The sequence below is a fragment of the Poecile atricapillus genome, chromosome 4 (assembly GCF_030490865.1).
Source record: "Poecile atricapillus isolate bPoeAtr1 chromosome 4, bPoeAtr1.hap1, whole genome shotgun sequence".
NCBI classification, from domain to species: Eukaryota; Metazoa; Chordata; class Aves; order Passeriformes; family Paridae; genus Poecile; species Poecile atricapillus.
The window spans coordinates 58,024,055-58,048,568 of record NC_081252.1 but is presented as its reverse complement, the minus strand read 5'-3'; the positions used below and the strand labels follow the sequence as shown (position 1 = coordinate 58,048,568).

Sequence of the window (24,514 nt, the reverse complement as noted above, 5' to 3'; positions counted from 1 at the left end):
TCTAAAAGTTGAATGTGCATAATAATGTAGAGGAGGTACTTTTGGGTATCATTTTCTTTGCTGAAGATATGGGAGCTCAACACATTTAATATTCAGGCTCTTGACTAAAGGTAAAATTCCTGCATCGGTGAAGGCAACAGCAGACTTCCCCTCAGTTCATTGAGGCAAGATTAGCCTGATTGGGCTAATAAAGGACAGGTACTTCTTCAACACAGGAGCTGTTTGACTGCAGCACTTGGTGTACCTGACAACAGGATGTGACTCTACAGCAAACCACATGGAGTTTCCTGGTAGCCTCGCCATGTGGGAGCGAGTTCTCATTGGAAATGTTTGGTTTTAATCCTAAAAGCAAGGGGATTTAATATCTGCTTCTCTACATTTATAAACGCTGTCACAGTTTGGTTTTTTAATTACTATTATAAGAAATAATGTAGATGCCTGCTTTACTTAATTAATCAAATTGCAACAGTATGCCTGGTTACATGGAAGACTTACAAGTCAGTGTTCTCCCAGAAATATTAATCTTCCAGAGAAATATAGTGGAAGCAGGTTTAATGGAAGACACAGAAAAATAAGAACTGCTCCACATTTCGTAACTTTTGATGCTGAGATTTTATTTATTGTGTTTGCTGGACTTTTGAGGGACAATTTTCTTTGGAATGCAAACTACATTTGAGAGATTTTATAAAGAACCATGTCCTGCATGGTCTTATTCTGCCCGTGCATGTGTCATGCATTTTTCTTGTTGCCCCTTGAAGCTAATGAGCCTATCCACAAGAGTAAACATAAGATGATAAAAATTTCCCCATTCAGACCCTAATTCACGTCTCAAGATGTGTGACCAAATGTTGGACATTCCACTCAGAAGTCCAGATGAGCTCATCTCAGATAACTCACTGTGTTTCCATCTGGTTCAAATTTGAAGAAAACTATTTAGTTGGAAGAAGAAAAATACATTTTGTATCATTTTAATGCTGAACAGATTTAGTGACATACTTGCTTATTTAATCTACGGCTTTGGAGAGTCTAATGAACTGAGTAAGATACATATCTTGGCTCCAGTTCTGTTCTAGGATACACCAGAGAAGCTCCAATTGACTTAAATGGAATAGCATCTTTGTTAACGAGTGCAAAATATATTCCAGTGAAAAAATAGTCTACAAGCATGGTATGAATATAAGTATTTCAAACCATTGCAAATTACTTAACAGTTCATCTGCATTTATATCTTTATTTATGTCTTGTGTGGGTTTTTTTAGAGGAACAATACTGTTTAGTATAAACAGTAATAAAATACTCAATTTTTTTTAATCTGAGGAATTTAAGCATGTAAATTCCATTCCAAATAGGTGAAGAAATAATAGGTATGTGGATTTTACAAATTCTGATGGGAAAGTGAAATCCAGTGTTGTGCTGGGCTGTACATCCCATTCTGTGGTGTGTGTGCCAGAGGTTACCTTTGATATAGTACAGCCCAGCCTGGGGGGTGCCAAGCATCTATTAAAAAGTTCAAGGCCATCTGCTCCATTTCAGAAAGATGTGTGTTCTCAGGATGATCCAAATGTGCTTCCTTTTTTTTGTAGTGAAAACACAGAGAGGTAATTGGCATAAAAAACAGATCTTTCCATAACCCAGATTTTATGGGGAAATTCGTGGCTGCTGGTGATCTTACCTGGAGAAACTACCAGGTAGCAGCAAATGCTGTAATTCCGCTTAAAATGGCATCACCATTGTAATAAAAAGTATTGTTCTACCCATCTCCAGCTGCTTATTCATTCCTGGTTCTAATCTATCCATTTTTCCTATCATGCGTGATGAAAAAGATCAAGGGAGAAGAACAGCCAAAGCTATCCTGTCCCTTTGTGGGAAGGGGTCATACAGAAAAGAGAAGGTGGGAAAGAGAAGGATACAGTGCATCAAGTGTGAGATCTATGTTTTCAGTGGCAGTTCCATTTTATGCTGATTAAAGCATGTCACAGTATACTTGAGGGTACATTTTCTGCTCTCAGAGGTGGATAGGCCAGTTCAACAACAAGATCTCATTTTACTATCTCTGCCCCAAGCATCACCTATGGCTCCATTGTTCACATTTTTTTCCATGCTAAATTATGCATATGAAACCCAAGTATTCTGCAAGTATTACTGCAGAAAAATGTATAAAAAAGGATTCAGAAAAAAAATGAGTCTAAGTTTTGTTTATGAGTTGGGCTTGTTGTAGAGTTCAGTTTTCTTAAATGTTATGATGACAGTTTATTTTTCTACATTTGTGTAGTCATTGAAGTTGTGGCATAAAGGACTTGATTCTTATGCATCAAGACTGGAGTGCTGTTTTCAGTGCAACTGATAAGAGAGAAGTTTAGAGGGCTCTTTCTTTTCTCAAAAGATTATACAGTAATGAATGGTAGAGAGAATGCTTTTTGGCCACTCAACTATAAAACATTATGAGTCTTTTGACAGTTGTTTTTTTGTCCAAAAATGTCATTTTGTTGCAGCAGTCAAACATTGAAATGTCAGTTCACCAAAATTTGGCAAAATAGTTTCTCCAGATGATATATGGAGGGAAGGAGAGACAAGCTAAGAGAAAGGCCTTGGCTTTCTCCCAGCTATGGAAAACCAAGTTTCCAACCCCAGTCTGGTTAGTGAGAGCTCTCCAGAGAAGTCTCGTCCTTTCCTGGGGAGTGCAGCCACTGTGAACCTTCTCTGGGGGCTTTGTTACAGAGTAGGGCTTTGTTTTCAGTGGAAAGGTCGCGGATTGCATTCACATGAATACAGAAACAAATTTTGAAACTAGAAGCAGTTTAATGAAATGGAATTCCAATTTTCCAGTCAGCCTTCCTTGCTTCATTTTGTCATCAGCAGAACTCGATGAAAAAGTAAGTAAAATGAAGTGTTCACTAAAAGGAAAAAGACTCAAGGGAACATATTTGAAACAGGTATAAATGCCAAATTTCCATTGCCATAAAATGCCACTTAGTGGCTGAGAAGTTCTGTCCTCTTCATCATGGACAGTCTGAGAGTGAGAAATTTTCTTATGAAGATGCCAGAGCATTTAACTGCCTTTTAAAATATCATATTGAGGCAGAAGCATGCATTCTGCTATGTGCAATGGTTGCAGCAATAACAGGCAGTCAATTAAGAAGGCAGAAGCAGAGGAGGGACACTTACTCTGAGTTCTTTTCAGTGAAGCACTTGGGCATAGAGATTCACAGGTGTTAATATGATCTTCTCTTTTATGACATGATAACAAACAGTACCACTAATAATCACTTGGACATTTTTGGAGACCTGGGCAAAGAAGGAAACTGAGTTAACCCTCCTTCTTTTTTCTTTTCCATTTAGCTGCAGCAGATTCTTGTGAACATTCCTTTACTCTCTTGTTGTGAATTTTTATGGTGTCAACTGTCCCTTTGGTAAAATAGAAAAGAGATCATTTTGACTTTGAGTCAAAAAATGATCTCTTACTTAAAACTAACTCCTAGTTTTTTAAGGACAACACAAGACAAAAAAAATCCTATGAAGAGGGAGAGAATAGGGCAGCAACAGAGTGATTTTCTTACTCTGCTTCCTCCAAGCTTGCTGCTAGACAAAGAAAAAAATGTAGCAGAAAGCTTTATCAGCCACTCTGAGATTTGGCAAATTTACACTAGTGTTGAGCTGCCAAAGGCAGCTCTTGGTTATCTTTTTGGTTGCAGGATTGCAGCAGTGCTGCAAAAGAAACAGTTTAGGACACACTAACTAAACAGATGGCAAGAATGGAGAAAGATTAACTGAATTAAAGAAGGAAAAAGAGATAGCAGGGAGAGCCTGGGAACAGTAACTTGAGCCTGACATGCTGGATATCATTCAGAAGTGAACAGAAACTAGTAGAAATGGGGTTATCTTTTGGATCCTTCCCATCAACTCTGTCTGCCCGCATCATCTCTTAGCATTAAGAGAATTAAGGTTCAATAATGTCATAAAGAACCCTCAAGTCCCTGCATATAGTAGGCATTTTGTGCTACAAAGGTACATCTCACTCCTTTCAGCCTTCTTGGAATCAAATTATGGACACAAAAGTGCAATAAGCAAAATAGGATTATTCTTTTGTTGTTTGCCAAATAAGCCAAATTTTCTGCTCATCAGTTTTGAAACATTTCTTCATTTTTAAAAAATGTAATCTCATCAGCATTTCACTCAGCAAGCGCTTTTCTCTGAACTTTTACAGTCCTTTTGTCTATAATTTTTCCTGACTGTAAAAAGTCATTCATATAACAGGGAGAGGGAGACTTTTGTTACTTGGACATTGATATGTCCATGCAATATATCTTGTCAGTTTTGGATTAGTGGTTTTGGTTCAATGACTTAGTCACTATTAGTTTCCCTGAAAAAGAAATAAACTATTATTTTACAATGAGTTTTTCATTGTCTTCTAAAACATCTAATATTGTCAGCTATCAGGATGGGCCACTGAATGCTGATATGCCAGCAACCCTACAGCTTCTGGGAGAGTGGTCTGTCGTTTTTAAAGGCTATTTCTCCCTCTAATATGCCTTGCAAACTATCTTAAGGCCATCTGATGGAAGTGATGTCACTGTGGAAGTGCCCCTGTGCTATGTGCCTATCTCCTTAAAGATTTGTGGTAAGCAGAAATAACTTGATATATTCAGACAGTAGTCTCAACAGAATCAGTTTCAAGACACTACCTATGTCCTTGGCAGTGTATCCAGTACTCACAAAAGTGAATATGTGGTACAACAGGGCTCATCCTGGGCACTAGGAACTACCTGGAACCTTGGCTAAAAACTGTGCAGTCGTGTCCTCAGCCTCCATGTTGCTCTTCTCTCTGCAGGAAAGCAAGCATGGGCACACCAAGGCTTGCAGCAACCAGCTCTTTCTGCCATCATGTAAAAAAAGGAGTAAGAAATGAGAACGTTATGCAAAGAACACTACAGGGAACACTAAGCAAAAATTTTTCTTCAGTTGGAAAAATGTCATCAGCAGATTTCCTCTTTTTGCTTCTGTAAATTGCAGCATTAGGAGAAGAAGGGGAGGGAGAAGGAGGGAAGCAGGCTTATGGCCAAAATTATATTGGCCATTTAAATGGTAGTCCAAACATATACTAGGAAGTCTTCTGTTAAGAAACTATTTTTTTCAGAGTTGTCTCAAGTTTATCAAAGTTTAATGCTGGTTTTATTACACTATTTGCCTCAATAACAAAATTCTGAAATTAAAATAGCCACCCTCTTGTGCATATTACCCCTTCATGGTGCAAAGGACAACCCTGACACAAGAAAACATCTATTTGGTAGTATTAAGAAGAAAAAGAAAAAAAACCTTGTGTGACTTGAATTTGGATTTGCAAGGTATCTAATACTGAACTCTAAAGAGAATCTAAAAGTAAGAACCAGCTTTTAAAACAGAAAGCTTTGCCCCCAGGAGGGGTGCCTTGAAATAGTAGCTCTATTTTAAATCTTACGGAGGAAGAGAAAGGCTCTATGACTTTCTTACCTTATGCAATCAGAATAGTGCATGAAATGATTAAAGGGAAAGAGTGAGCTTGTTCTCTAAACCCTAAGGAACTAGACATAGTTACTTAGGAACAGAAACTTGAGAACTGTTTTAATAAAAATTGGGAACTCTTCAAGGACCTACTGCTGCTTTGTCTACACACAGCATAAAGGAGAAGTAAATGGAAACAAGACTAAGTTACAGTTCAACATTTACAGGTGACAAATGCAAGTCAGAAGAATAAAGAGTCCATTTAGAGACAAGTCTGTTCTGTTTGAGGCGGAGCAGGAATGCATTCTTTTGGCTGGGCAGCAAATAATGTCACACTGTACCATCAGCTGCCTGTGCACAGATGTGTGAGGGCCTTCAGCACGGCATGTCAGTCACAGGGACTGAGTCTGGCATGTGCTGGGTTTATGGGAGGAAATCTGAAAACTACATTTCAGTTCAACAGGCCTGATTAACTTAAGTCATATATACAGCCCTGTCACTGCAAGATACCTACCTATGCATCTAGCTAGCTAGATTATTTGCCACCTTTGTACTCTCTTCTCTAGCACTAGTAAAGGTGAAATGGAAGGAGAGCAAGGGAATAAAATACTAAACCAGAAAAAAACTTGAGAATCTGAAAGCTGTTGCAAAAGAGAGATTATTTTGAAATGTTTTCTATGAAAATATCAACACTTTTCCCTGGCTCTAGTGAGTGCATGAAACAGAACTGCTGTGTTCTGGTGCTTCCTACTCCATTCAGCTTGCAGCCAAGGACAAGTATAGGTGGCTTTTTCTGCTTATGGATTTTTTGACAGGTTCTGTCTTCATCTTTTTATTTCCATTAGAAATCCACACAGAGCAAACCTTAAAATTTCCAAGCATCTCCTTAGTAACTGAAATTTAAAACACAAAAAGCTCAACACTGAACTCATTACTTGCTCTCTGCCCTCCCAAACTCCCAGTGATACAGAGGATTCTAAGAAAAGGAAGTGGAATGTGCTAGTTATGGCCCAAGAGAAGAATCAGCTCCATAAAGACCTAAATCTAGGAAAGAAGCTGAACAAATGATGGTCTAGCAGAGGAGCTGTCTCTCATCTGCTGTATCCATGCTGTTGTGAGCGCCACTTTTTCTCTCACTGCAACAAAGCTCTAATAACAGTACTATCTAACTTCCACTTTTTGTGTTTTCATTGGAGAAAAGAAAATGCCAAAAGGAAATTCTTTTTGCCTTTGGCCAAGTACTGTTATACAAAAAATCTTGTGTTAGAAGAGGGTTGCTAAAATCCCTTTGGAATCTCCCTTGTGTAGTGTTTCTGTATGAACACAGCATGGCATTATGTTAAATCACCACGGCTGAATGATCTCTGCAATCCATAGGAAGGACAGGAGGAAAATAGATTGATCATATGGGTTGAATCACAATAGATAGGAAAGACTAATAGAGAATATATATTTTTTTAATTAGGAAATCTTTCTGTCTCAGGTACTCAAAAAGTCAAGTTAATTCATGTAAACATTTAACATCTGGGCACACTTAAAAATGTATCAGTACAGAATATTTTAAAGTTGCAACTTCCTAGGGGAAATTCAATAATTTTTAAAGGCCAAAACACTAAAGCCAGTAGGATTTTCCTCTGTAGAATCAGAATCAAACAAAAGAGCCCCCAACTCTCCCCTTGACTATTGATGACAGGCACCAGAGCTCTGCAAAGGAAAATAAAAAAGAGCACTAATGAATTTTGTAGTGAACTTGCCAAGTTGCAATACTGTCTTCATTTAAGTCTCTTCTAAGAATTTTTCCAAAGTATTAACAGGAAATAAATAGCTTATGAAAACAGTAGTATAATTTCAGTGGAGCCATTGACATACCCAGGAGCCCAAGTCAAAGCTTTTTCATGTGAGTGAGAGTCTCCATATCCACTGGCAGAACAGCAGACATTTCATGGGTTTAGGGGTTAGTTTGACAAACACATGTGGCTACAGTTACTTTCTCTGCCTCTGCTTCCTCTGAAAGTCTTCACTACTTTTTTGGATGATCCTTTCAGTTCCTTTGGGTACCTTTCCATTCAGAGATGACCAAGCCAGCACTAAACCTTTTCATACCAAGACAATTTCTAAAGCCAAATTTCAGATACTGAAAGAGTCCCTTAATGAGAAATCCTGGTTTCTGGAAGCAGGATAATCTCATTTGCAAGGCATAGGCTGCTTTCCAGCAGGGCTGACTAGCTAAGAAAGCATGGCTGTTCTATTCCCAGTGCCTGTTTTGCTGCTACATGATTGAACTGTGCTGATTTGTGTGTCCCTGCACTGGGCTGCTTAGTTACAAGCACTGGCTCTCAGTTCTTCATGTGTAAAATGAAAGCAGTAATAGCTTCCTCCTGCCATACACATACGTAAAGGAGAAAACTTTAGAAGATGGAAGAGCATGTGGGTGTTTCTTGTAAAAGTTACTAGACCTGTCTAATATCTCAGATCTCTCTTTCTGACAACTTCGTGATTTTTGAACCTGATCAGTGCCAAATGGCCATGTGATTTCATAATTTTATCCCCAGTCCTGCTTTTATCCTGTTTCTCTCCTATTAGTCACATCCCTGCTTGGAAAGCACAACAGCTCTGAGGGATGATGAGAAATGGGAGAGACAGGTTATCACAGAGCTGGTGCTGGGGCTCTGTGAGTTACAGAACGCCTCAAATGCAGTGGAAAGCTGACTGGGTCAGAAGCTTTCCACCACTTCCTTTTTCTGCTTCTACCACAGCATGGTGTGATGTGGAGAATGTTAAGACCTATCCTGAAACTCAGATGAACTTGACCATTTCATATGTCTCTACTTCTAGATTGTACTGGCAGTGCCACTCAAAGTAGTGACACTAGACAGGAGGATGTAATTGAGTTGTTTGCTAAGTTGGGAGGTTGGATACACATAATGACTGGTTCTGTATATGAACAAAGCAACATGCAGTCCTGCAAATCAAGGGGAAAAAAGCTTTTGAAGGCTGTTGCAAGTGCAGGCAAAACTCTTCTCTGTATCCCCTCTCCCCTTGCTTAGGTGAGACGTCTCACACATAATACATGTTCCACATGCTACTGACTCATTTTCCTTCTCTTAATGAGATCACTTTTAAAGCAAAATTTCAGTCTTTGAAAGCAAGTCCCTGCCCTTTTATATTTAGCTAAAGTAAACTACTTCTCTAAAATATGTCTGAACTTCTCTGCAGTGGGTTTGTAGAGTTATATGACAGACCTGACAGTCATAGCGAAAGAGGAATATGACCTGCTCCATACATGAACCAGGAAGTCTGCTCTTTAGGTAGCTAGTGAATTTCAGATGAAAGAGCTGAATAAGTTCCTTTTTCCACTTTGAGCTAAACAAACAAAGTTTAGCCCAAAAGCCAGAGCAGTAAAGAGGAATGGGGATAGAGTGGGAGACTGTCGGTTCTGTGACTCAGGAGGTCAAAGCGCTTGCAAGATCATTGCAAGTTGATACAGTAAACCAGATCCAGCAAAAGTCTAGCAAGTGCTTATCATACTATTTAAACTGCTTTAATGGTTTTTACTCACTCTGTTTCTGACCCACTTTGCAATAGCTTTTTTAGCAATACATTTCCTAAAGAAGAGGCCTTCATATAAGAATTGTTAATTTAACAACCTGGTGCTATAAAAAGGCAGAACTATGTAATTTTACATTTTCCCTGCCCTTCATGCCTAGTTTTGAGAAATCTCATATCAGAAGGTAAAAGGACTGTATTTACTCTCTATCTCTAGCTTTATTCACTCTGTGAGTCATATGTCTACAGTTTTGGGCCTCTAAAGAGAGCCTGAATGTCTCTGTGGATATATTTACATTGTATGAGAGGTACATGCTGTGAAGCACCTCAAGGTAGCTGTTTTCTAGCTCTTCACTTCCAGCATGAGGCTGAAGTGCCTGTTGGTTCCCACCTGCCCATGAGCCTCTTCAAGGAGCTGGGTGGGGAGGCAATGAGCATCTGAATCTCTCTGAACTGTGACCTGGCATGTGTGTGTGCTGGTCAACGTGTCTTTAGCATGGCTGGGGAAACAATGTCTCATATTTGTGGGCCTTTGATGAAGATCTTAAGTTTGAATGATAATCTCATTGATTATTTTGGCATTTTAGCAGGAGGATGGAGCTAAGTGGTGGAATTCAATATGTAAAACACCAACCTGAGAAGCCAAGTAATTGAGTTGGCTGGGGTTTCTGTAGCTGGCATTGCTTCAACAGCTTCTACTTGCTGTTCTTGGGCAGTTCTGGTTTTTACCTTCCAAGACTGATCTCAAAAAAAATTGGAGGGAACTCAAAGAGGATCCAAAGCAATGGTTGAAGACCTGGAGGATATACAAAGAGTGAAAGGAGCTCAACCTACTTATTAGGCATGTAATAAAGTTAGGAGAGAGTCTGCAAGTTGTGCTCATTGCAGAAGAAAGTATTTAATGATAAAGGGCTTTCTGACCCAATAGACACAAGCACAATACCTAGATGTGATCCAAGGCCGCCCCTAGAAGTCCAACAGAAAATAAAGTTTTTCCCACCACTTTGGTCCAACGGAGATCATAGAGGGAACTGTTGATTCTGCTGAATGCAGTTCAGGTACTGCCTCCAGCAAGATGGGCCCTGGCCAAAGCCCTGCTCTGGCCTCGGTGCCAGGGACACTATTGCATCAAATGCACTGTGCATTAGAGAAGGAGCCAGACAAGATACTACACAGCTGACAAGTCACCTGGAAATTCCTGGGGGATTCTTAGGAAGTCTGGATTGATTTTAGTACCAAGAACCGGGCCTGGTAAATAATTTTTTTAACATGCATTAGGATTGAGCAAACAGGGGCTAAAGAAGAAAGGTCTGAAAAGGGAAACATTTCATTTTTGCCCTTGGAGAAAGAACTTATTTTTTCTTTCCACTTTTGGGTGCTCTGATAGTTGAATTTGGCAACTTAGAGTCAGAGACTCAGAAATCCCATGGTACAGCTTGTTTCTACAGGTGCCTGCCAATTCTGGAGCAATAAGGAGATTATTTCTGTTCTCATCACAATTTAGAAGCACCGTTTCAGGCAAAAACAGTTAGAGAATTTCATCTCTCTGGCCAAACTTCGAATAAAATGCTAAAGAATCTTCTATCACTTTCCACTTCAAACAGATGACAGATCCTGCCATTAAAACTAGCACTGATCAAACTTCAGACAGAAGACTCTGAATGACTTCAGCAACAGCTGGACTTACAAAGGTCTGAAATGACTTAAATTTTCTTGTAAAATGAAAAAAATGAGCCACTTGCTTGTAGAATATTTTCTCTCTTTTTCTTGATATTATTAGATTTGGCAGTGAATAAGATACATTTAACTGAATGTACTCTATAAAGGATTTCTGGAATAATGAAGGAACTTACAGGAAAATGCTATCACAAAATCCTTAAAGGAACTCAATAACAACAGCTCTAGTGATGCATAATTTTACTCCGCTTATCCTAATGTATGTCAACACAGAGTTTTGTCTTTTTTGTATTACCTTAAGAAATAATTAATTTGGATGCTAAAAATTAAGGAAATATCCGTGGTTTTGGGGAGGTGGGAGTAAGGGATGGTTCCCAGAAAATGCAGATACATTCATTATAATTTTTAATATATATAAAATCAAGAACCAAAAGTAATGACACCAGAAAGAACCGCAGACAATGTATTTAATCATTATTAGATGAAAATGAGAAATAAGGAAATAATTCAGAAAATCTAGAAATGTTAAGTAAGTGGTTTAGTTCTTTTCTAGGGGCTGGGGAATGCAACACTGTATTCACATAATCTCTGGATGAAATACTATGCAGTATAGCAGTTCTCAAGGCATTTGTATTCAACACATAGAAATAGGAGCTTTTTACTGCTCATTTATCCCACCAGTCTTGGACTCCTCTCAGGACAGACTAAATCATCTTCCAAAAGTCCCTAAAGACAGAGGAGCTGAACTCCATCCTCTGGTCAAAGAACATAAATTTCTGTTGTAAAGTGGCATTCCTCATGAGGGCACAGTAAAAACCCCACAAATAAAAAGGCTAGTCACAGCCACAGGATGCAGTCAGAGGAACAAAGGGACCTGAATGCAAAAAGGGACAAGTAATCTCAGGATGAATCAGGTGAGGAAAGTTTTGTCTTAAAATTGGGAAAATATTAGTACTATTTTTCAAGAGTATTGGTAAGATACTCTCTGGAAAATTTGTTCACTCATGTTGGAGAATTCATACTTGTGCATTAGCAAAGCAGGCACCTGGATGAAATGGAGAAAATTGCTCTGGTAGAGCAGACATGAAGGAGCTTGTCTTGTTTATCATAGAAAAAAAAAAAAAAAGCCTGGGATGTGATATGATTGCTTTTTGGAAATACATCAGAGGGCTGAGCACCATGAGAGGAGAAAGATATGTGAACTAACAGCATCTACAGGAAATGGAAGATCATTAGGTAGATGGATAGATGTATAAATAGATAGTCACTTTCAACGTGACTCTTTCCTGTAGCACTGGTATCAGAGGCTCAAAGAGTTGGAAGCTGAAACTAGAAAAACTGAATTCAAAACCAGACGGAAATTTCAGCTGTGATGATAATTGTAGCAACTTATCAGTTTACAGTGGATTCTGTCTCAGTGGAAACTTTGAAATGAAAATGGCACATTTTCTCTAACAGATACATTTTTATTCATTCCTGGTGCTGCCCTTGAATCAGGACTAGTTTGTGTGCATCCTATGGCTCTTATTTTGCTGTGCGTCAACTAGGTAATTCTCAGAGTGCCTGAAGTCTTGCTGCTATTACTCTGTATTTTCACTTTAGAGCTCTTTTTAAATTGCAAGAACAATGTAGATCAGATTCATTGGAAATAAAAATGGGGTCCTATGCTTTAGAACTTCTGTGAAACAGAAATACATTTTTTTAATCTGTCTTTAATCTGCTTTCTTGAATGGTTTTATTTCATACATGCTGATAGCTCAGCAGAAGGCTGTTGTTAGCTCACAATAATAGATAGCCACTAGGTTAACTTCTGGAAGTAACTTTGGAAACTATTTTTCAGGCAGTGCTCCAAGAAAAAGAGGCACATGTTGAGGAACTGACATAACTTTTTAACACCACAACCAGCATATTTCTTCATGCAAACCCAGCCAAAACAAGTTGCCAAAATCAATATTGACCTAGTCCTTCATCCAATCAACAAATGCCATTGTTTATAAGATATAACTTTTCTTGGTTAAAGTTCAAAGCAAAATGCCAAGGATTTGCAAAACTATTAAAATGAGAGGATTTAGGTTTCCAGAAACTCTGGCTTGCTTTCAGTCTCAGTGGGTATTCTGAGCCATCAGAAACTATCCAAAGAACCTCTGCAGTTTTTATACAGAACCTAATGGTGAAATGACAGCAAAGAGAACGTGAGTGCATGCACATGTGTATATGTGTGTGATACATATACACAAAAAGGTACTTTACAAATTATATTCTAAAAAATGGTACTTTGAATTTTTCTGCATCACTGAAATTTAGTTTGAGACTAAGGAAAAATGATTATGCAGTATGATTTAAAGAAATTTGGAGGTTCTCCTGTTTGTTGGTAAAATATCTGCTCTTCCAATCTATCAAAATAAAAACTGTGCTGGGTTCAGAATTCCATGAATGTGGGTTTTATAATTATAAATGCATTGAAACATTGCATAGGCATAGGGTTTATTAATTAGCCTTTTCCTTAAGATGTTTCTTTTACAGAGTCTGTTATTCCTATTCCTGAATTTTCCATGGTAATAATATGTCCAGAACTACACAAACCCAGAACAGGAAATGAAAATGTTTATCTCTTTTAAGAAAAGATTTTAACAATTTCAGTTGAGGGTTATATTCCAGAATCTAGGCTTCATTTTTTGAGACACCCTATAACATCTTTAGATAATTGACAGGTAGGCCATAGGGCAAAAAGCCAAGTTTTCAACTAAGCTTCAGTAACCTCGGCAAATGAGCCCTTCATATTTCAAAGTTTTCATTAATAATCTGTGCTCTAATGGCATTGTCAAGGTGTTATTTAAATATTACTGCATACTGTTATCTAGCTTTGGCCAGCCATTAGGTAATGGTGAAGCCTCTTGCTTAGATATTGAATAGTAAAATTTGTTGATTTTCATAGTCTTTAAATTCTTGGAGACATGGTATAGGCTGATTTTTAACAGGTTTATATGATACTCTGAGGCTGCTACTTTGCTTTTTCCTTTAGGATTTTTGGTTTCCTAGCTTGCGGGTGAAGTGATTGGAGCCAATGTTGGATTATAATTTCCAGTGTTAACTCCTAAAAACACCACATGTGCCTATTTGCTAAGAATTCCAGTGTTCATTGCACCAGGTGGAGCTAGTGCTGCCATCTCCCCATTTTGCCATTTCTGTATCTGAAGACGGTCTCCAAAGCACTCTAGCAGTTCCTCTTTGTGCCTCCAGATACTTTATCTTGTGGCACAACAGAGAGCAGTGGCTTGAATCTCCTTTTGTGCCATTTTCTTACTGTTTTCTTAAAACTCATGGTTTTGTAAACAGGCATGGTTCTGATCATGACAAAACTGATGCAAATTGTTTCACTTAGGGGTTTTTTGAAGTAACCTCCCTAAAAAATATCATGGTGGATATAATCCAGTATCTGGTAATCAGGTTGTAAGATTAAAAACTCTGTTTACTAGAGAGTGGAAATTTGGTACTAAAATACAGAAAGGCTACTGTTTTACTTTAAGTATTCTGAGAGTCCTTCAGGTCTTCTTCTATGCAGAAAAAATATGAATTCATTCTATTTACTGATGAACACTCTGAGAAAGATAGGTCTAGTTCTTCCAGACATTGTGCCTCCTTGTGGTCATGGTTTTGGGTCTCATCACAATTCCAGCATAGACTCTGTGGTAGGATATACATTTCAGACTGTACCACAATTTACAAAATACCTCAAACATTTCCTCAAAGAAACATCTTTGTCAACCTAGCTATTTTTGTGTATCTCCAAAATGCGCATTCCACTCAGACCCTGGTAAGCAGAAAAATACCTACTTACCCCTACTCTTTACCTGCAGGCCCATCATCTTTTCTTTATTAGATGCAGCTTGTGTTGGGTTTAGAGCAAGCAAAGGAAGATCCTTTCCTCCATCCTGCCAGGAAAGCCAAACCTCTGTCCAGCATCATACGAGCTTCCCACCAACCTCAGCCCAGAACTCTGTCTGATCCTACAAAGGAGTAGTGTGTAGTACCATGAAGAGCCCCCAGGAGCACCTTGGACACAGCAGCACCACCAAGCTTTCAGAGGGAAGGGACAGAGTGGAGCACGAGTTTCCTCTCTGGACTGATCAGAAGGGGAGTTTCACAGCAGGAGGGGCTCCTATAGCCAGATGGGCTGGTAGGGGTCAATCAGCCTTCTGCTGTGGCTGCCTCAGCTGCCTTGCAGACTGGCTGGTTTGCACTGTGGGGGCCTCATCTGAAAGTTCTGCCTGCTTGAAGGAGATGAGCTGCTGCTGTCATTTTCCAGCCCCTACAGATGCAAGGTGCTATAAGCCACTTGGAGCTGTGGGGCCTGGGAACCAGTGCTGGACTGGGTACATACCAGAGCATTGCTACACTCACAGGGGAGGAATTTCATGTTTATCTGCTAATAGCCTCTTATGAGTTTGGCCACCTGTTCTTGATTCACTTTTTTAAGTGAACCCTATATAAATGTTTCACTGTCATGATTGTCGCTGTGACTTACAAGACTGCATCGGGTTCATTTTTTCGGCATTTTAGGTTCAACTATGTCCATGCAACAAAACCAGAAAACCCTACTCAGTCATTGATTTTTATGAAAATCTTTTCGGATATTGCTTAAAAGTAGCTGTTATTGTTCACACTTTTTCTTCTCTTAGATACAGAAGACCGTTCTGGAGTGGAAAACCAATGATATATTTTGTTTTCAGGGATATGCTTAAAAATATTTGAAATGAATTGCCAGTAAATATTCACTCTATTCCCTGCAGAAAAACTTGTTCCCAGAAGTTGCCATAGGTGACATGGAAGTTCAGGAATGATAAATGTTTCTTTTTGCTGATGATTTCACATTTTCTTCTTGCCGCTGACATTTAGACAAAAGTTTTCTGCTGACATTAGAAAAAAATTATTTTCCTTTTCCAGACATTCCTGGCCAAAACATCACTTTTGTGCTTGCTTTTACATTCTTAAGTTCCCAGTTGTCCTAAACAAATTCCTTTTTATTGATCTAATGATTACTAGGTTCAAATTCTCCCTGATTATTCTTTCACTTTATGTCTTATATCTGTAGCTGTAATAGGAAAGCTGAATTGCTTCATGTTAATGCTTTTAGTAATCTTCCTTTTTTTCTGCCTAGCTGTACAATTACTTTCACTTGACTTTAGGCAGGTGGCTGCACAAATTCATATGGGTTTTTTTCCAGCTGCTTGTGCAAGCCAAATGAGCAATATTTTCTTCATGCACAATTCTCAAAAGTACACCAACCCCATCCTTTTGGTGCTTTTGTTTACGTGTTGTTTTATAGCAATGTGGTTACACTGCTCTTACATTATCAGGCATCTCTATTTCCCTCACCACATCTAACATTGTCCATCCTCTTGAGTTCTGGGCTTGGTTTCTCTCTTAATATCATACATAATTTCTTCAGTTCTGTACAAAGTCAATTCAGGCCAAACTCAAGGCTACAGTGGCCACAAATGAATGTATTTTGACATGGCCTTAACTTTCTAGAACAAACATTAAGTATACGCCTTATGAGTTCCAGATTTGCACAGATTTTTAAACACTGCTAATTCAAAACTTTTGAATTTACTTTTATAACACTCAGACAATTAAAAGCAGGCTGGACATCAATGAACAAATCTGAGACCAGTTATGACACCATTGTTGTTAAAACAGCTCTGGCTGTTTGTATTTTGAAGCGAGAAAATGGAAAGTTATTCTGAACAAAACCAATGCTTATGAATGCTAAACTTTTAAACTCAATTTCACTGCCTTTGGTTTTTCTACCATGGAAAAAACATTCCTAAAAAAACATGGCAAAAAAGTCTTATTGAGTGTCATTATCTGGCTGCCAATCAATAAGTAAGCAAGAAGGGAACATTCTGCAATAACACAGGAAAAGGAAAACAAAACATGCAGGCCAAATCCTAGCAGATTTGAAAAATTAAACCACTTTTACCTCAAAAGCCAAAACAGTTGGGGAGGGGCAACGAAAACTTTCAGCAGAAAAGCCTACTGCACCTTGGTAACTTGGAAAGATTTGTTCCATCAATTGGTGCCAAGGAAGAGAAGGAAGGACACAGTTTAGCAGGAAACACACAATTGTGCAAGACTTTTAATACTCTTCTTCTTCTAAATCATGTAAATTGATAAGAACTTATACACAGCTGTCCCCAGTGAGCAAATCTCTTATGGTGGTAATACAGACAAAGAAAAATATCTTGGTTTGTGTTCGTACTTTTACTCCCCAAATAAAAACTGCAGATCAGATACCTGCTAGTTGCTGTTTTCTGGAGTTCTGGATTCCTTTGATCTGCACCAGTAAAATAACAGTTTGACTGTGGAGCCAGACTGCCCATTCCCATGCCTGTACCTTTGCACATATAGATGCAGGAAAAATTGTTTGCAGCAATAGAACCTACACTGAACTTTCTGTTCTGCTACTCCAAACACTGTCTAATAGCCTTTATCCTACTAACAATACAGGGATGGACACACTTGCCAAGAAAATTAAAATAATAAAGAATTACACAGTCTCCTAATTTTCAGCCCCACTGTCTCACAGTGCCACATACCATTCTGCCATACCACACTGTTTTTTTCTACCTTAACAATCAAAAGCAATAATACAATAATACTCTACTACATCTTGTTTAAAGCCTTGAAGCTTCAAATAGTTGCAAGGTTAAAGGCCCTATTCCTGAGTGCTTGGCTGGAGGCAATATAGACAGCTGAAAGCACATGCAGTGTGATGAAGGTATACCACAGAAGAGACTCTCTCCCTTCCTCCACTCAAAAATTCATTTTACTATAAGAACAAGAATTTCAAGCAGGAAACAGTCATCCAAAAAGTTCCTCATTTTGTTTTTCTGTTCATGCCACTCTTAGTACTCATGAGAACGAAGCAATGGAAATGAGAATTTGCTCAACTTCATGGAGGTATTATACTTCACACACTTTGTTTCATTTAAATACATTTCATTTAACACCTTGCCTTAGGGGACAGAGAGGACTATATAAATAACAGGAAGTTTCCTGGTAAAGCAGGAAGCTATTTTTAATTATTTTCAGAAGCCCTGCAGAGAGATATGGTAGCAGTGATGCTGTGCTCTGTTTTTTCTACTCATATGACCCAGCACAATGGCTGCAGGGGCTTCCTTGTTTGGTAACCATAGCAGCGCAGAATCATCTAAACCTATACACTGCTAACTGCAGAAGGTAGAGAAACCAGCACTGAAACCAAGGCGATGCTAGATGCTCAGGCAAATGTCAGCTTTGGAGCCTTCTAAAACTGGATTGAGGTGTATCTTTAAATAGTGGTGTAATCCTTGCAGCTCCATGGACTGGGAGCCTGGAAACCCTCAGCCCAGGTCAACCTCAATTAGCAGTGCAGCCCCCCCTAGGACGCCTGGCAGGCAGGTGAATTTTGGCTTGACCTGGGGTTGCAAGCTGACTGCTATAAAGATAGAGGCCAAAATAAAGTTCAAAGTCAGAGCTTCCAAGGCTTCCTTGCTCTTGGCTGGAGTAGGATCCCAAATACCACCTGGCCCCAGAGACAGCTTGCACAGTGGGCTATTTTGGAACTGTGGGCTCTAGGATCTCACAGACAGAAACCTCACAGCAATGCCTCTGCAGCCCACCAAAACCAGGAAAAGAGCACTTCAGGTCTGACAGATTTCAGAGAATCACAGAATGGTTTGACTTAGAAGGGACCTTAAAGATCATCAAGTTCCAACCCCTCTGCCATTGGCACGGACACCTTCCCCTACAGCAGGGTTGCTCCGAGCCCCATCCAATCTGGCCTTGAACACTTCCAGGGATGGGGCATCCACAACTTTTCCAGGCAACCTGGTCCAGTGCTCACTTACTCCTCTCATGGTATCAAATTTCTTCCAGATAGCCAATCTAAACCTACCTCTTTCAGTATAAAGGCATTACCCTTGACCTACCATTACATGCCCTTGCAGGGAGACCCCTCCAGATTTCTTGTAAGCCCTCTTCAGTTACCGGAAGGTGCTATGAAGTGTCTCCAGAGCCTTCACTTCTCCAGGCTGAACAACCCCAGCTCTCTCAGTCTGTCTTCTTAGGAGAGGTGCTCCAGACCTCCTCTGATCATCTTCATGGCCTCCTCTGGGCTTGTTCCAACTGGACCATGTCCTTATGTTAGGGTTCCAGAGGTGGATGCAGTACTCCAGACTGGGTTTCACAAGAGCAGAGTAGAAAAAATTATAGAAAAGTTTTCTAACTTTCTTTTTTTAAAAACTGACTAGCTGACCTCTAAATCAATTCTTCCATTCTGGCCATAGGAATGCATTATGTAAGAGGAAAATATAAATGCTTCAGACTGTATCATAATTTCATAGAGTTAGTAAATGTGTCTCTAAAATTCCAGAAAAGTAATTTGCTGTGATGCTATCAATCCTATGATTGATGCTACAAAACTGATTTTAAAAAAAATTTGATTGAATACTACAAAATAAGATAAAAACTCTTCCTACTCATCTTAATTATCTTGCTATGGCCAAGATTTTCTTTCTAATCACACATTACCCACTACTTCTATATCATGTGTCAGCTGGAAGTGAACTAATAGAAGGACAACAGTATAAGAACTTGCCTGAACCAGAATCTTCAAAGGGTCATTTTGCCTTTGACTTTACTACAACTACATTTAATTATTTTTCCACGTCACTGTTCAAAGGACCCAAGTAAAGCAGTACATCATGGGAACTGAATGCAAACTGAGAGCGCTCCTACTCCTGAAACTAAACTGCAAAGTCAGTTGAAGCACAAAGTGTCTAGTTTTTCAAGAAGATACAGTTGTATCCATACACTGAGACAATAAAATATGTGTATCAAAAACATTACAAAACATGACACTGAAACACAGTGATTCAATTTAAGACCCAGATTGGCAGAAAAAGAAAGCAGTCGTTAAAACTGCATTCTTGTGCATGTTGCTCGAAGGCCAAGACAGTACCCTTATCTATGAAAGTAGCCAGTGTAAGTTTCTCTGAAGGTATAATACTCTGCTGCTTCTAATTTCCTACCTCTGTAAATTCTGTCCTCACCATGCTAGTGATCAGCCTGTGAAGAATGACTGAGGCTTCTAGAGTCTCTCCCCAGCTGGTAATGTAGAAGTGGAAGCAGATGCAAAGACATTATAGAATGTAGCATCCATCCATTTAGAGGCTCGTTTTTATTCCTTTGATGCTACATATGAACAGCTATTCAAGCAACATTACCCTAACAAATAGAACAAATAATCAATAGACAGGAGAAAAGCTGAAGTTCACATGCAACCATAGTTCTTTTCTCTTTCCACAAGATACTTTTTTTAAAACATGGACCAAGCTCATCATTCACATGCATCATGAACCCCACACTTCCCCTTCCCCCATCTGCCTATAAAGCAGGAAAGTGGTGGGAAAATACTATGACTGCTTCTTACTGATTACAGTACATTTTTGTGATAAAATGGTTTGGGAGACTATCAGGATGAACTCCAGCTGACTGCCTTCAGTCCAGCAATATTCCATGTAGTCAGGAACTAACCCTTGAAGCACTTCCTTCTTTCCTTTAGCTCTGTAGGGAGGAACACTGCCTAGTTATCTGTACATCTTGAGTGCTTCTCTGTGTTTCTTTAAAGCAAGACAAACAGGCATTCAACAGGAATTTGCCTTTATTATATAGCTTCTACTTCTGTTTCTGCCATTACCATGTATCAGCTATTTTTTGTTCCCCCGCCAATTCTTTTCATATTTTCCAGACCATTCAAGTGCCTGTGCCCAGTGCCATAATGAAGTTTAATGAGTAAGTCAGTATTACTTCTTAAGCAAGCAATTAGTTTTGATTAATCTCTTTTTAGATCTGTAAGGGAAATGGTCAAAAGAAACCAGTGGAAAGAAGTTGTTGCTGCCGCTATCATATGCTGGCTCTGAGCACAGTCTATATGACATTTGCAGGAGTCATGAGTGTGAAATCAAGGTGGATGAAGGCTTTTCTGTAAAAACAGTGCTGGTTTACTTTCACTCTTCTGCTGAAAAGAAGTCAGACAGTTCTATCAAAAGAGCTAAACCCAAAAATATTCCAAGTTGGACTGCCTTGGAGAACCAGAGTAACCTCAATCTGAATTAACTCATCCAACCCTTCACCCTACTCCCAAACCTGTAAAAAGTTCACAATGTTTGGGAGTCTGGCACCATTGACTGCTGCTATCTGAAGTAGCTCAGACCAGAATTAGGTATTTTGGACAGAGATTTGGATATGAAAGCCCATTTACTTCAAGGTTGTTTTCTTTTCCAGTTCTGTTGGTCTGGAGTACAAAAGTTTTGCACACCAATGTCCTACCACGGCCAGCCTTTGTCACTCTCACAAGGAAAACAGAGCAGAAGATGATAATTTCCACCAATTCTGACTATACAGCATCTTTTTTTTTCCTTTTCAGCTGTAGGTTTCCTTTCATATCTCAGCTGACAAGTATTATTTTATTTTTCCTTATATCATTGACACTTTCTTATGCCTTGCATTTTTGTATTGAGTATGAGACCTAACAGCCAGAACCCCTGATATGATCCTATGACATATGATTTCCAAGTGGAGGGCAGAGGGAAGGAGTGTATATTGTAATCTGTAGACTACTTCAGCATCTGATAGGTGCTATTTGGTCCTCCCTTCTCTAGGGAAGAGAAAGTAAAACCTAGTAAAACTAGGGTGCTAATTTTAGTCCTCAGTGTGTCTCATTTAGAGGTCAAAAGCAGATAGCTTTTGTCACTTTTCTACATGTGTACAGAAAATAATCCTTCTGCTTTGGTTTTACACCTGGAATCTGATGCTGGATGTCATTTTATCACCGCCCTCCTTTCTCTGGAGCATTCATTGCCATCTTTGTGCTTCTGAGGACTAAAATGTCAGAAGAAATGCTGATGCCAGTAACACTGCATCTTCTCACATGGACTTTGTACTAGAGCTCCTTATCTCTGTGATTGCTTGCATTTGAACTTCCTTCTTTTTCTCTCTGGATTATGCTAATATGAATATCTAATATTTATCTAGTCTAACATTTATGCTAATATTAAAGCTTACGTTTTATTTTTGTTCATGTCGTATGTCTTCAGGCAGAGACAATATTAAGACCATTATTGAAAAAGGAGTCAGCATTTTCAAAAACTGCCATCTTCAGTCCCCAGATTCATAACCCTATGAGAACAATTTTGTGTTAATAGTATAGGACTCCCAAGGCTTGGGTCTGGACTAGCTAGAATTACAGTACTTGAGATGCTGATGTAAGTTTGCGACTTCTGTTTCACCTTAAAAAAGTTTCCAGTATCACATGAACATGTGAATGGGTGCAGAATAGTTGAGAGAAGACAGATTTAAACACACTAACTTAGTTAGACATTAATTAAACCTGCTTAGGCATCTTTTCCCTCTAGCATTTTGTTTCAGAGAAGCAGTGAGCTCTTCTGGGTTAGCAGGCTAAGGAATCATTCTCTCCTACAGGCAAATCCTAGACACAGGCAGCTGGAGTTCCAGTCTTCCAGTGCTCATGTTTTTTAGTCACATTAATGAGCTTGACCTGAAGATGAGAAATATGCCCAGGTTCCAAACTTTATGTTCTTTTGCCATTAATTTCTATTTGCATCACAAGTCCCTGACTTCACTACCATTAAAAGACCTTTGTCATACAGAACCATAATCACAGCTCCAATTTGTGGTACATATTTTGAACTTGTATAAAGCACATTCTCTTACCACACCTTCCACCTTCTCTCTGGAAACATCTCCTGATGTTGCCTGCTTTGGTTGTAAGGACTGGAGCCATTGCAGGTATTCATCTAGACTGACTGTAGCAGAGTAAAAAGAACAGTGCAGCAACTTTCTAGGAAGGGTTCTTTTTAAAAATGAAAACAAAGTCTATTGACTGGAAATGATCTAAATGTGATTATAGCTACTGCCAGGTCTCTTGGCAGTATAAGCTGCCAGCTTTCCTTTCCTGCTTTTTTTTCCCTCTGATAACATATGTAAACAATCAGTAGTACACATCAGAAGGTTTCTCTTAGGCTTGCGTAGGACCTGCACACACACAATACGGGATGGCGAAATCTCCATCAGACATAGAACTCATTCTGTCATAGGGCAAATTTGCATTTGCAGGACATAAAACAGCATGATGGTAATGGAACTATTTGCAATTCGGGGAAACAGATGCTGAGGACGGGGTCAGATGACTGGAAGCTTCTGCCCAAGGCACAGCGTGACATGAAAATTGCGTGGTCCTGGCTTCTCACACCCATCCCATGGTTCATTCCCTTTTGCCCCTCATAGGCTGACAGAGGCAAAGAGACCATTACTGCAAAAGCCAAGGTTTTGGAGAGTTTAAAAAAGTCTTCATATTTTTCTCATCCTGCTACATGGGGTCATTTGATAAAGTTGTCAGGGAGCACTGTAGCTACCGAACACTGTTGAACTTCATGATGCACATCAGGGATTGTTTCACATTGTGCACTCAGACACCAGGAGGGGAATCAGTATCTCTTCAGAGGGAGTTATTTTAAAATGAAAACCGAGATTGTGATGCAGTCAAATGAATCTCAGGGTGGGGGGGGGGGGTGGTGTGGATCTAAAATATTTTTTAAAATTTATATGTATACTTCCAGGTAAGCCTTTCCCACTTTAAGTCTCCCATCGGTTCTACATGTGTTTTTAACTTGGTTGAAGCCCTTTAAATGCCTTTGTGCTCACCAAACTACCTATTTGGAGCAGGGACAGAACATGACATAAAAAGGCAGAAGAGACAAGAAATTACTGGCGAAAAACAAAACAAACAAACAAAGTTAAAAATATGGGCAAAAGTGCACCCCAAATCTTCTGAAATGAAATCTCAGGAACAATGAAACTTGAGCTGGGTAACTAAACTTTTTGCCTTGTAACCTCAGATATGGGACACTCGGGGGTAGTTCTGAAACTTAGCAGGTTTGATCAGTGAAAGACTTCACAGCCACTGGAGAGAGTGACCAAAAATATGTAGTGTTGCCTTTTTTTGTTGTCTTCACCAATATAAGCAACACAGAATTATATCTGTCAAAGTATCCTTAGAGACATTGACCTTATGAATACCCTGGATTTTAAAGGAAATGTGAATGATGACATTGAATGAATCCCTGGCTCAAACAGTTGATCCTTTGTTATCTTGAGCTTTATTTAAGTAGAAGTGAACAATACCATTTAGGCACAGCAGAAAGCTTATCAATATTCCAGATAATTCTCACTGAACTATTAAGCAGGAAAATATGTTTCATTATTAAATGTAATTCACCAGAATATTTGAAACTGTGATGCCGGACAGAGAGCAAGGCAAGTCCATGGTAAAATGATATGGCAAAGTGATAATACAGCCACCCCTGTACCAAGAAAGTAATTATAAGTCATCCATTGCTTCATCCTCACAGCACCTCTGTATTGCAGACTGGAAAGGAGAGATATAAAAAAGAGGCTTGAGCATCCAAAAGGACATGTAATGTGTGCTCTCCTCACTACAGAGAGTTTTGAAAATATTTCACCCATAGCTGTAGAGCACACTGACTTTGCAGTTGACTGTAAGCAGCAAGAGATGGGATATCCACAACACCACATTGCCCCATATTCCAGTCCACTTTTCTTGGTCACTGTATCTTGTCACAAACCAGAAAGCCAAGCTACCCACAAGTGCACCTTCACTCCTATTTTAAAACCTGTGAGGCAGTCAGATTTCTGTTGCTAATACTTGATGGCCTGCTCTTCTCCAGAA

General features: G+C 39.2%; 2 long non-coding RNA genes across 2 annotated transcripts in view; one reads left to right on the top strand and one right to left on the bottom strand.

Annotated features, from left to right (window-relative positions):
• The window catches only part of LOC131579336 (uncharacterized), a 60,217-nt gene extending 47,104 nt beyond the window's left edge, over window positions 1-13,113 (top strand). The window contains exons 6-7 of the long non-coding RNA XR_009277674.1: window positions 10,629-10,715; window positions 11,255-13,113. This is a non-coding gene — a long non-coding RNA (uncharacterized LOC131579336). The remainder of the gene's footprint in view (window positions 1-10,628; window positions 10,716-11,254) is intronic.
• LOC131579337 (uncharacterized) lies at window positions 6,963-22,593 on the bottom strand. Its single transcript, XR_009277675.1, has 3 exons — window positions 22,485-22,593; window positions 9,659-9,820; window positions 6,963-7,182 (listed from the first exon to the last, which is right to left on the bottom strand). It is a non-coding gene; the product is annotated as an uncharacterized LOC131579337 (long non-coding RNA).
• Between the last annotated feature and the right edge of the window lie 1,921 nt (window positions 22,594-24,514).